Source organism: Chiloscyllium plagiosum, unplaced genomic scaffold (genome assembly GCF_037043375.1).
Source record: "Chiloscyllium plagiosum isolate Xiang-an unplaced genomic scaffold, Cpla_swu_hap1 HiC_scaffold_33, whole genome shotgun sequence".
In the NCBI taxonomy this organism is placed as follows: Eukaryota; Metazoa; Chordata; class Chondrichthyes; order Orectolobiformes; family Hemiscylliidae; genus Chiloscyllium; species Chiloscyllium plagiosum.
The window spans coordinates 1,232,004-1,244,731 of NW_028270171.1; the positions used below are offsets into that span (position 1 = coordinate 1,232,004).

General features: G+C 50.8%; 1 protein-coding gene across 2 annotated transcripts in view; it reads left to right on the forward strand.

The window, feature by feature from the left end:
* Positions 1–11,653: 11,653 nt before the first annotated feature.
* LOC122542065 (sodium-dependent neutral amino acid transporter B(0)AT2-like) overlaps positions 11,654–12,728 on the forward strand; it is a 186,851-nt gene continuing 185,776 nt past the window's right edge. For both annotated transcript variants that reach the window (XM_087978167.1, XM_087978165.1), the window contains exon 1: positions 11,654–11,796. The gene's annotated coding sequence lies outside the window, so the exon portion shown is untranslated. The remainder of the gene's footprint in view (positions 11,797–12,728) is intronic.

Here is a 12,728-nt window from a genome sequence, read left to right on the forward strand (position 1 = left end):
AACCTGACAGCCTAATGAAGGTAGAGAGAGAGACAATGTGATGCATTAATGTAAAGAACAGCATTAATGTAAACAAACATTCAAACAAATTACACAAGAGGATCAGTAGAAATGAATTAAGAATAAATTTGAATTGTTTAAATTTTTTGTGAAAGTTTTCTTCAGGCCTCTTGTGATTTGTTAATCCCAACAGAAATATATTCAATACAATAACAAAATCAGACTCAGCTTCCAAGAATTTCATGTTGCATCTATCAAAACTGCAATCTAGGCAAAAATATTTCGGAAGTGGGAGCTGCGTCGGTGTGTGGAACCTTCAAGCTGCAGATGATGTTCCCAACATGGGCAAAGGATAATGGTTTGAAGTCAGCAATGAAAAGGACATGACCCCGGTCGAAACATCACTCCTGTAAAAATGGAACACTCTCCTTTTGAAAGACCTTATAAAACCTGTTCAGACAAGCCATGGCACATGACTTGAACCCAGGCCTTCTGGGACACTAGCACTGCATCACAAGAGCACTCTGAAAGAGTTGCCATTCAGAAAAGATTCAATAGAGGCATTCGAAACGGTGGCAGGTTGTGGTATAGGAAAGAAGACAGAAATTATTTCCACTGACAGGAGGATCAGGAGCCAGAAGAGATAGGTTTCAGGTCGTTACTATAAGAACCAGAGAAAAGATAGAATTTTTTTAATGCTGTAAGTTATGACGATCTGTACACGTGCTGCTTGAAAAGGTGGATTCAGTTGTAATTTTCTAAAGAGAATTGGATCTATACTTAAAGATAAAAATGTTGCAGGACTATGGGGAAGAAAAACACACAAGGGAAGTTGTTTTTACAATTCTTTCAAGGAACTGGTGTTGGTACATTCAACCAACAAGCCCCCATGCCATGTGATTGCACAAGATATTAAAATTTGACAGAAAGGGAGAAATATATAAAGTTCAAATGATTATCAAAATAAAAATAGGTATAAGGCAGAGGCAGGATGAAATAGTGTACAGGACTGTGATTCAGGGTTATTCATGACTGGAGATATGAAATGTGTATTTACATTAACACTTGTTCAAAAGAAATACAAAACTAAAATAGATATGAGCAGCACTAGCAAATATTTACCCATTGTAGAAAATAAATAAAGTCTCCTTTTTACGGTCTTACCTAATGGCCATTATTTTAGCCTGCATTTTGCTGCACTTTTTTCTAATTTGCCAACATATCTTTTTCTTACCTGTGAATCAAAGTGATACTTGCTCCACCATCCTTACTATCCCTGGATTCCAGCACAGTCTCTGCCTGAAGTGCAGATTCACCCTTCCTGGGTTCTCAGTGAACTACCCCCATCCCTGGAACCATCCTTATAGACCGTGTCTGCACCCTGTATAAATTCCTTCCTGGAATGTGCTACCCCAAACTGATATTCTGATTGAAGCTGAATCCATATTTTTCACAGGTTTACCATAATTTCCTTGCTAGACATCATCCGCAAATTTTGAAATTTCTTCCTGCAGACAAAAGTATAACTGATTAATACACATCAGGAAAAGGAATGGTCTTAGCACTGTTCCCAGGGAATCCCAGTAGAAATCGTCCTCTAGTCTGAGAATCCACCATTTGAAAACACTACTCTCTGTTTCCTGTCACACAGCAGGTTGTATCTGTGCTGCTACTGTCCCTTATATTCCATGGCCTGAACATTACTGATGAGCTCAAAAGAGAAAATGCTGGAAAATCTCAGCAGGTCTGGCAGCATCTGTAAGGAGTTAAAAGAGCTGACATTTCGATTCTAACTGACTCTTTGTCAAAGCTTTGACAAAGGGTCAGTTAGACTCGGAACGTCAGCTCTTTTCTCTCCTTACAGATGCTGCCAGACCTGCTGAGATTTTCCAGCATTTTCGCTTTTGGTTTCAGATTCCAGCATCCACAGTAATTTGCTTTTATTACTGACGAGCTTATTAGACAGCACTTTATCCAATGTGTTTTGAAAGTCCACAGAAATTACATCCACTGCATTAACCTCATCAAACACTTCTGTAGTCTGTTCTGATATAACATAATAATTCTATTCCTATGCGATTCCGCGTTATAAGAAAATTGCATAATATCAGCACTATTTAAACCAGTGGAACCAGATTTGCGTTATAGCCAATACAGATAAGGAAAGTTTGTATTCTTCAAATAATGGCCTAAATTCTTCAATTGCATTACAGCCAATTTGTGTTGAAGAAACGCATGCTACAGCAGAACTAACTATATTATACTGCCTAAAAAACTTAAACAATTGGCCTTTAGCAAATCCATTTCTTTAATTGATTCACACTTGTCCAAGTGACTGTTAATATTGGCCCTGATTATTGTTTTTAATAGCTTTCCCATCACTGGGATCAAACTGATTGCAGTTTATTGGGCTCATGTTTGCACCTTTTTTTTGAAGGGGTTCATGTTTACAATTCTCCAGCTCTCTGGCATCACCTCCCTATGGAAGGAAGACGGGAAAATGATTAGATTAGATTAGATTAGATTACATTACAGTGTGGAAACAGGCCCTTCGGCCCAACAAGTCCACACCGACCCGCCGAAGCGAACCCACCCATACCCCTACATTTACCCCTTACCTAACACTACGGGCAATTTAGCATGGCCAATTCACCTGACCCTGCACATCTTTGGACTGTGGGAGGAAACCGGAGCACTCGGAGGAAACCCACGCAGACACGGGGAGAACGTGCAAACTCCACACAGTCAGTCGCCTGAGGCGGGAATTGAACCCGGGTCTCAGGCGCTGTGAGGCAGCAGTGCTAACCACTGTGCCACCGTGCCGCCCACACGGTGACCAGTATCTCCACAATTTCAATAGACAATAGGTGCAGGAGTAAGTCATTCAGCCCTTCGAGCCTGCACCACCATTCAATATGATCATGGCTGATCATTCCTAATCAGTATCCTCTTCCTGCCTTATCTCCATAACCCTTGATTCCACTATCTTTGAGAGCTCTATCCAACTCTTTCTTAAATGAATCCAGAGACTGGGCCTTCACTGCCCTCTGGGGCAGAGCATTCCACACAGCCACCACTCTCTGGGTGAAGAGATTTCTCCTCATCTCTGTCCTAAATGGTCTACCCCGTATTTTTAAGCTGTGTCCTCTGGTTCGGCACTCACCCATCAGCGGAAACATGTTTCCTGCTGCCAGAGTGTCCAATCCTTTCATAATCTTATATGTCTCAATCAGATCCCCTCTCAGTCTTCTAAACTCAAGGGTATACAAGCCCACCCTTATACATTTCCACCCTTACTTTCTTCTGGATACATCTCAGGAAGCCCTGGTGACTTATAAACTTTAACCACAGTTGTACTTTTTAAGACATCCTCTTTAGCAAGTATTAAGTCTTTAACAAATCAATCTAATGTCTCAAATACTTCTTCTTTCACTATGACTCAGTCAGATATTCATCTTTGGTAAACACTCATTTCATGCCTCAGCCTCTATGTATAGATCCCTTTTGAGCTTCAAGAGCTACATTCTTCCTCTCACTACCTTTGACTACTCACATTCCTCTAGAAGATTTTCAGATTCCCCTTTATGGTAGGTGCCTGACTCTTCTCATTCTCTCTCACTTCCCTTCTGATTGCCTTTTGTTCTTCATCTTTGAACCTCATATATTCAGCCTCATCCTCAGACAGTCATAAAGCATGGAAACAGATCCTTCGGTCCAACCAGTCCATACCGACCATATTCGTAAACTAAACTAGTCCTACCTGCCGCCTCCTAGCTCATTTCCCTCCTTTCTTATTCATGTACTTACCTAAGTGTCTTTTAAATATTGTAACTGTATCCACATCCACCACTTTATCAGGAAGTTCATTCCACACGCGAACCACCCTCTGGGTAAATAATTTGCCTCTCCTTTTTTTTAAATCTCACCTCTCAACCTCTGAGGCTCCAGTAAAAAACATGCCAGTCTATTCAGCCTTCCCTTATAATTCAAACCTTTTATCCCCAGCAACATCCTGGTAACTCTCTCCTGAACCCTCTCAATCTTAATGGTATCCTTCCCATAACAGGGTGACCAGAACACTGGGGACAGTATTCCAGAAAAGGCCTCACCAATGTCCTGTACAATCTCAACATGATGTCCCAACTCCTATGCTTAAGGGTTTGAGCAATGAAGGCAGATGTGCTAAATGCCTTTTTAATCACCCTGTCTGTATGTGACACAAACTTCAAAGAATTACGTACCTGCACCCTTAGGTCTCTCTGGCGTACAACAGTATCCAGGGCCCTACCATTAATTGTATAAGCACTACTCTTGTTTGTTGTACCAAAATGCAGAACCTCGCATTTATCCAGATTGAACTCCATTTGCCATTTTTCAGCACATTGATCCATTTGATCAAGATCCCTCTGGAATCTTAGAAAACCTCTTCACTGTCCACTTTACCATCAATTTTGGTGTTGTCCACAAACTTACTAACCATGCCTTTTAGATTCTCATCGAAATCATTTATATAAATTACAAGCCCATTTACGTTTTCAACCTGACATCAACCTTTTCTACTTCATCTCACCCTGCCTCCCTTTAATCTACAGGGAGTTCTTGCTTTGGTTCCTAACCGTTCTCTGGCTTTCTGCTGTCCTCACTCACCTTGTCTTTAAAGGTAGCTCGTTGTTCCCTTAGTTTGTCAGCTGGTCTTCCAAATTACCCAGGGCAAGGTTAAGGTTAAAGGTGGGGATTTTAGGGTTAATTTTGGGGATGTATTTGGGAATTTTAGGGTTAATTCTGGGGGATGTAATTGTGGGTTTTAAGGTTAATTCTGGAGGCTATACTTTGGGGTTTTAGGGTTGATTCTGGGGGATGTATTTGGGTGGGTTCAGAGGTAGTAGCGTAGTGTGCAGCTCTTTAGCCCAGGAGCCAAGAGATTGTCTACTCCATCCGCTTTTACTTATTTTTCCTTTCTCCTTTTTTTGATGGTTCCAGTTTTAAAATTATCAACAAGATTCATCTTATCTTCTTTTAATGGCATTAGCAGAAGGCTTCATCTGGCCCAGAGATGAGATGGCTTTCAGCAGCTTGGCATGGCAGTCCCAGCCCAGTGTTATGGTCTCGCCCCGTGTTACAGTCCCGGCCCTGTGTTACAGTCTTGCCCCGGTGTTACAGTCCTGGCCTGGTGTTACAGACTCGCCCCGGGGTTACAGACTTGGCCCGGTGTTACAATCCTGGTCCAGTGTAACAGTCCCAGTCCAGTGTAACAGTCCTGGCCGGTGTTACTATCCCGGCCCAGTGTTACAGTCTCGGCTCGGTGTTACAGTCTCAGCCCAGTGTTACAGTCCCGGCCTGGTGTTACAGTCCCAGCCCAGTTTTACAGTCCCGGCCCAGTGTTACAGTCCCGGCCCAGTGTTACAGTCCCGGCCCAGTGTTACAGTTGCGGCTCAGTGTTATAGTACCGCACCAGTGTTACAGTCCTGGCCCAGTGTTACAGTCCTGGCCTAGTGTTACAGTCTCACCCCAGTGTTACAGTCCCGGCCCAGCATTACAGTCTCGGCCCAGTGTTACAGTCTCGGCCTGGTGTTACAGTCCTGGCATAGTGTTACAGTCCAGGCCCGGTGTTACAGTCTCGCCCCGGTGTTACAGTCTTGGCTCGATGTTACAGTCCTGCCCCAGTGTTACAGTCCTGGCCTAGTGTTACAGTCTCACCCCGGTGTTACAGACTCGGCCCAGAGTTACAGTCCCAACCCAGTGTTACAGTCCCGGCCGGTGTTACAATCCTGGCCCAGTGTTACAGTTTTGGCCCGGTGTTACAGTCTCAGCCTGGCATGGCAGTTTCCCGGTGTTACAGACTTGGCCCAGTGTTACAGTCTCGGCCTGGTGTTACAGACTCGGCCCAGAGTTACAGTCCCGGCCCAGTGTTACAGTCCTGGCCCAGTGTTAAAGTCCCGTCCCAGTGTTACAGTCCCAGCCCAGTGTTACAGTCCCAGCCCAGTGTTACAGTTTCGGCCCGGTGTTACAGTCTCAGCCCGGTGTGGCGGTTTGCCAGTGTTACAGTCTCAGCCCGACGTGGCGGTTTCCCGGTGTTACAGACTCGGCCCAGAGTTACAGTCCCTGCCCAGTGTTACAGTCTTGGCCCAGAGTTACAGTCCCGGCCCAGTGTTATAGCCCCACCCCAGTGTTACAGTCCAAGCCCAGTGTTACAGTCCCGGCCCAGTGTTACAGTCTCGCCCCAGTGTTACATTCCCAGCCCAGTGTTACAGTCCCAACCCACTGTTACAGTCTCGACCCAATGTTACAGACTCAGCACAGTGTTACAGCCGCAGCCCAGTGTTACAGTCCCGGCTGGCGTTACAGTCTCGCCCCGGTGTTACAATCCCGGCCCAGTGTTGCAGTCTTGCCCCGGTGTTACAGTCTCGCCCCGCTTTACAGACCCGGTCCAGTGTTACAGTCCCAGCCCAGTGTTACAGAATCGGCCCAGTATTACAGTTCTGGCTGATGTTACAGACTTGACCCGGTGTTACAGTCACAGTTCAGTGTTACAGTCACAGTTCAGTGTTACAGTCTCAGCCCAGTGTTACAGTCCTGGCCCAGTGCTATAATCCAGCCTGGTTTTACAGTCCCAGCCCGGTGTTACAATCCCGGCCCGGTGTTACAGTCGCAGCTCAGTGTTAGTCGCAGCTCAGTATTACAGTCCCACCCCAGTGTTACAGTCCCGGCCCAGTGTTACAGTCTCGCCCCAGTGTTACAGTAACGGCCCGGTGTTACAGTCCCAGACCAGTGTTACAGTCATGCCCCGGTGATACAGTCCTGGCCTGGTATTACAGTCTCGCCCTGGTGTAACAGACTCGGTCCAGAGTTACAGTCCCAGCCGGTGTTACAATCCTGGCCCGGTTGGCCCAGTGTTACAGTCTCGGTCCGGTGTTACAGTCTCAGCCTGGCGTGGCGGTTTTCTGGTGTTACAGACTCGGCCCAGTGTTACAGTCCCGCCCCAGTGTTACAGTCTCGCCCCAGTGTTACAGTCTCAGCCTGGTGTTACAGTCCCGCCCCAGTGTTACAGTCTCGCCCCAGTGTTACAGTCTCAGCCTGGTGTTACAGACTCGGCCCAGAGTTATAGTCCCGGCCCAGTGTTACAGTCCCAGCCCAGTGTTACAGTCCCGGCCGGTATTACAGACTCGGCCCAGTGTTACAGCCCCAGCCCAGTGTTATAGTCCCAGCTCAGTGTTACAGTTTTGGCCCGATGTTACAGTCTCAGCCTGGCGTGGCGGTTTCCCGGTGTTACAGATTCTGCCCAGTGTTACAGTCCCGGCCCAGTGTTACAGTTTCAGCCCGGTGTTACAGTCTCAGCCCAGTGTGGCGGTTTCCCAGTGTTACAGTCTCAGCCCGGTGTGGCAGTTTCCCGGTGTTACAGTCCCGCCCCAGTATTACAGTCCCAGCCCAGTGTTACAGTCCCAGCCCAGTGTTACAGTCTCAGCCCAGTGTTACAGACTCAGCCCAGTGTTACAGTCTCGCCCCAGTGTTACAGTCTCGACCCGGTGCTACAGTCCCGCCCCAGTGTTAAAGTCTCGCCCCGGTGTTACGCACCGGCCCAGTGTTACATTCCCGGCCCAGTGTTACAGTCTTGCCCCGGCGTTACAGTCCTGGCCTAGTGTTACAGTCTTGCCCCAGTGTTACAGCTCCGACCCAGTGTTACAGTCCCAGCCCGGTGTTACAGTTTCGCCCCGGTGTTACAGTCTCACCCCGGTGTTACAGTCTCAGCCCGGCGTGGGTATTTCCAGATGTTACAGTCTCAGCTCGGCGTGGGGATTTCCCGGTGTTACAGTCTCAGCTCGGCGTAGGGATTTCCCGGTGTCACAGTCTCAGCCTGGCGTGGGAATTTCCCGGTGTTACAGTCTCGGTCCGGCGTGGGGATTTCCCGGTGCTACAGTCTCAGCCCGGCATGGCGGTTTCCCGGTGTTACAGTCTCAGCTCGGCGTGGGGATTTCCCGGTGTCACAGTCTCAGCTCGGCGTGGGGATTTCCCGGTGTCACAGTCTCAGCCTGGCGTGGGAATTTCCCGGTGTTACAGTCTCGGTCCGGCGTAGGGATTTCCCGGTGCTACAGTCTCAGCCCAGCATGGTGGTTTCCCGGTGCTACAGTCTCAGCTCGGCGTGGCGATTTCCCGGTGTTACAGTCTCAGCCCAGCGTGGCGGTTTCCCGGTGCTACAGTCTCAGCTCGGCGTGGCGATTTCCCGGTGTTACAGTCTCAGCCCAGCGTGGCGGTTTCCCGGTGCTACAGTCTCAGCCCAGGGTGGCGATTTCCCGGTGTTACAGTCTCAGCTCGGCGTGGCGATTTCCCGGTGTTACAGTCTCAGCCCGGCGTGGCGGTTTCCCGGTGTTACAGTCTCAGCTCGGCGTGGGGATTTCCTGGTGTCACAGTCTCAGCCTGGCGTGGGAATTTCCCGGTGTTACAGTCTCGGTCCGGCGTAGGGATTTCCCGGTGCTACAGTCTCAGCCCAGCATGGCGGTTTCCCGGTGCTACAGTCTCAGCCCAGCGTGGCGATTTCCCGGTGCTACAGTCTCAGCCCAGCGTGGCGATTTCCCGGTGTTACAGTCTCAGCCCGGCGTGGGGATTTCCCGGTGTTACAGTCTCAGCCCGGCGTGGCGATTTCCCGGTGTTACAGTCTCAGCCCGGCGTGGGGATTTCCCGGTGTTACAGTCTCGGCCCGGCGTGGGGATTTCCCGGTGTTACAGTCTCGGCCCGGCGTGGGGATTTCCCGGTGTTACAGTCGCGGACTGGTGTGAGGATTTCCCGGTGTGGTGATCTCAGTTCTGTGTGGAGGTCTTTTCTGGTGTTGGCTTCCAGGTATTCCAGTGGGCTGGCATGGAACCTGGCTGCGTCTTCACAGGATTCCATCATTCCTTAAACAGCTCTCCCTGATCTCGGGAACCTTTAACTGAACTGTGATAAATTTTGTCTAGATTTTATTTTTAAAGTTATTATGTATGACTTCTGTCATTAATATAGGTACTGTGGTAGGGTGACAGCTAAAATGTTTCATTGTATTTTTCATCTAAGAGGGTTATTCCTGGGGGGCGGGGCTTGAGGGGGCTTAGGGTTAATCCTGTGGGTTTAGGGGATGTTTTAGGGTAATTCCTGCTGGTTTAGGGAATGTTTTAGGGGATGTTTTGGGTAATTCCTGTGGGTTTTAGGGGATGTGTTGGGTGATTCCTGTAGTTTAGGGGATATTTTAGGGTGATTCCTGTGGGTTTTAAGGGAATGTTTTAGGGTGAATACTGTGGGGTTTGGAGTGTTTTGGGGGTTTAGGGTTATTCCTGGGGTCGTTTAGGGTTATTTGTGGGTGGATTGGGGATGGTTGAGGGGTTTAGGGCTATTCCTGTGGAGTTTATGGGATATTTTGGAGGTTTAGGGGATGTTTTAGGGTCATTCCTGTGGGTTTTAGGGGATGTTTAGGGTCATTCCTGTGGGTTTTAGGGGATGTTTTAGGGTCATTCCTGTGGGGTTTAGGGGATGTTTTAGGGTCATTCCTGTGGGTTTTAGGGGATGTTTAGGGTCATTCCTGTAGGTTTTAGGGGATGTTTTAGGGTCATTCCTGTGGGTTTTAGGGGATGTTTAGGGTCATTCCTGTGGGGTTTAGGGGATGTTTTAGGGTCATTCCTGTGGGGTTTAGGGTCATTCCTGTGGGTTTAGGGGTTGTTTAGGGTCATTCCTGTGGGGTATAGAGGATTTTTTAGGGTCATTCCTGTGGGGTTTAGGGGATGTTTTAGGGGATGTTTAGGGTCATTCCTGTGGGTTTAGGGGATGTTTAGGGTCATTCCTGTGGGGTTTAGGGGATGTTTAGGGTCATTCCTGTGGGGTTTAGGGGATGTTTAGGGTCATTCCTGTGGGGTTTAGGGGATGTTTAGGGTCATTCCTGTGGGGTTTAGGGGATGTTTAGGGTCATTCCTGTGGGGTTTAGGGGATGTTTAGGGTCATTCCTGTGGGTTTTAGGGGATGTTTAGGGTCATTCCTGTGGGGTTTAGGGGATGTTTAGGTCATTCCTGTGGGGTTTAGGGGATGTTTAGGTCATTCCTGTGGGGTTTAGGGGATGTTTAGGGTCATTCCTGTGGGGTTTAGGGGATTTTTTAGGGTCATTCCTGTGGGGTTTAGGGGATGTTTTAGGGTCATTCCTGTGGGGTTTAGGGGATGTTTAGGGTCATTCCTGTGGGGTTTAGGGGATGTTTAGGGTCATTCCTGTGGGGTTTAGGGGATGTTTAGGGTCATTCCTGTGGGGTTTAGGGGATGTTTAGGGTCATTCCTGTGGGTTTTAGGGGATGTTTAGGGTCATTCCTGTGGGGTTTAGGGGATGTTTAGGGTCATTCCTGTGGGGTTTAGGGGATGTTTAGGGTCATTCCTGTGGGTTTAGGGGATGTTTAGGGTCATTCCTGTGGGGTTTAGGGGATGTTTAGGGTCATTCCTGTGGGGTTTAGGGGATGTTTAGGGTCATTCCTGTGGGGTTTAGGGGATGTTTAGGGTCATTCCTGTGGGGTTTAGGGGATGTTTAGGGTCATTCCTGTGGGGTTTAGGGGATGTTTAGGGTCATTCCTGTGGGGTGTAGGGGATGTTTAGGGTCATTCCTGTGGGTTTAGGGGATGTTTAGGGTCATTCCTGTGGGGTTTAGGGGATGTTTAGGGTCATTCCTGTGGGGTTTAGGGGATGTTTAGGGTCATTCCTGTGGGGTTTAGGGGATGTTTAGGGTCATTCCTGTGGGGTTTAGGGGATGTTTAGGGTCATTCCTGTGGGGTGTAGGGGATGTTTAGGGTCATTCCTGTGGGTTTAGGGGATGTTTAGGGTCATTCCTGTGGGGTTTAGGGGATGTTTAGGGTCATTCCTGTGGGGTGTAGGGGATGTTTAGGGTCATTCCTGTGGGTTTAGGGGATGTTTAGGGTCATTCCTGTGGGGTTTAGGGGATGTTTAGGGTCATTCCTGTGGGTTTTAGGGGATGTTTAGGGTCATTCCTGTGGGTTTTAGGGGATGTTTAGGGTCATTCCTGTGGGTTTTAGGGGATGTTTAGGGTCATTCCTGTGGGGTTTAGGGGATGTTTAGGGTCATTCCTGTGGGTTTAGGGGATGTTTAGGGTCATTCCTGTGGGGTTTAGGGGATGTTTAGGGTCATTCCTGTGGGGTTTAGGGGATGTTTAGGGTCATTCCTGTGGGGTGTAGGGGATGTTTAGGGTCATTCATGTGGGTTTAGGGGATGTTTAGGGTCATTCCTGTGGGGTTTAGGGGATGTTTAGGGTCATTCCTGTGGGGTTGTAGGGGATGTTTAGGGTCATTCCTGTGGGTTTAGGGGATGTTTAGGGTCATTCCTGTGGGGTTTAGGGGATGTTTAGGGTCATTCCTGTGGGTTTTAGGGGATGTTTAGGGTCATTCCTGTGGGTTTTAGGGGATGTTTAGGGTCATTCCTGTGGGTTTTAGGGGATGTTTAGGGTCATTCCTGTGGGGTTTAGGGGATGTTTAGGGTCATTCCTGTGGGTTTAGGGGATGTTTAGGGTCATTCCTGTGGGGTTTAGGGGATGTTTAGGGTCATTCCTGTGGGGTTTAGGGGATGTTTAGGGTCATTCCTGTGGGGTGTAGGGGATGTTGTGCGTTGTGGGTGTTTAGGGTTAAGTCTGTGGCCCTCCTTGCGGCTGAACTGGGCCGCGCTTTTCTCGCTCACCTCCGGCTGATGCAATCGCTGCTTCGTGGCCGGAAGCTGGTGCCATGTGGCGGCGGAGCGTGAGTCTGAGCAGGGACCGGGACAGACACCGGGGATCAGCAGCGGCCTGAGGTAAAACCGGGCCCGGGATTAGGGCATTTCCCTGGGGCCGGGGAACCGAGTCATCCCCGGGGCCAACACCCCCCCCCTTCTCCCCACCCCTCCCCCTCTCCCCCCCCCTCTCCCCCCCCTCCCCCTCCCCCTCCCCTCTCCCCCCCCCTCCCCCTCCCCCCCTCCCCCTCCCCCTCCCCTCTCCCCCCCCCTCCCCCTCCCCTCCCCCCCCTCCCCCTCCCCTCCCCCCCCTCCCCCTCCCCCTCCCCTCTCCCCCCCCCTCCCCCTCCCCCCCCCCCCCCCCTCCCCCTCCCCCCCTCCCCCTCCCCCTCCCCCTCCCCCTCTCCCCCCCCTCCCCCTCTCCCCCCCCTCCCCCTCCCCCTCTCCCCCCCCCTCCCCCTCTCCCCCCCCCCTCCCCCTCTCCCCCCCCTCCCCCTCCCCCCCCTCCCCCCCCCTCCCCCTCCCCCCCCTCCCCCTCCCCCTCCCCTCCCCCCCCCTCTCTCCCCTCCCCCTCTCCCCCCTCCCCCCCTCCCCTCTCCCCCCTCCCCCCCCTCCCCCTCCCCCCCTCCCCTCTCCCCCCTCCCCTCTCCCCCCCTCCCTCTCCCCCTCTCCCCCTCTCCCCCCCTCCCCTCCTCCCCCCTCCCCTCTCCCCTCTACCCTCTTCCCCCCCTCCCCCCTCCCCTCTCCCCTCTCTCCCCCTCCCCCTCTCCCCTCTCTCCCCCTCCCCCCCTCCCCTTCCCCCCCCCCTCCCCTTTCCCCCCCCCCCCTTTCCCCCCCCCTCCCCTTCCCCCCCCCCTCCCCTTTCCCCCCCCCCCTCCCCTTTCCCCCCCCCCCTCCCCTTTCCCCCCCATCCCCCCCCTCCCCTCTCCCCCCCATCCCCCCCCTCCCCTCTCCCCCCCTTCCCCCCCTCCCCTCTCCCCCCCTTCCTCCCCCCCCTCCCCCCCCCTCCCCCC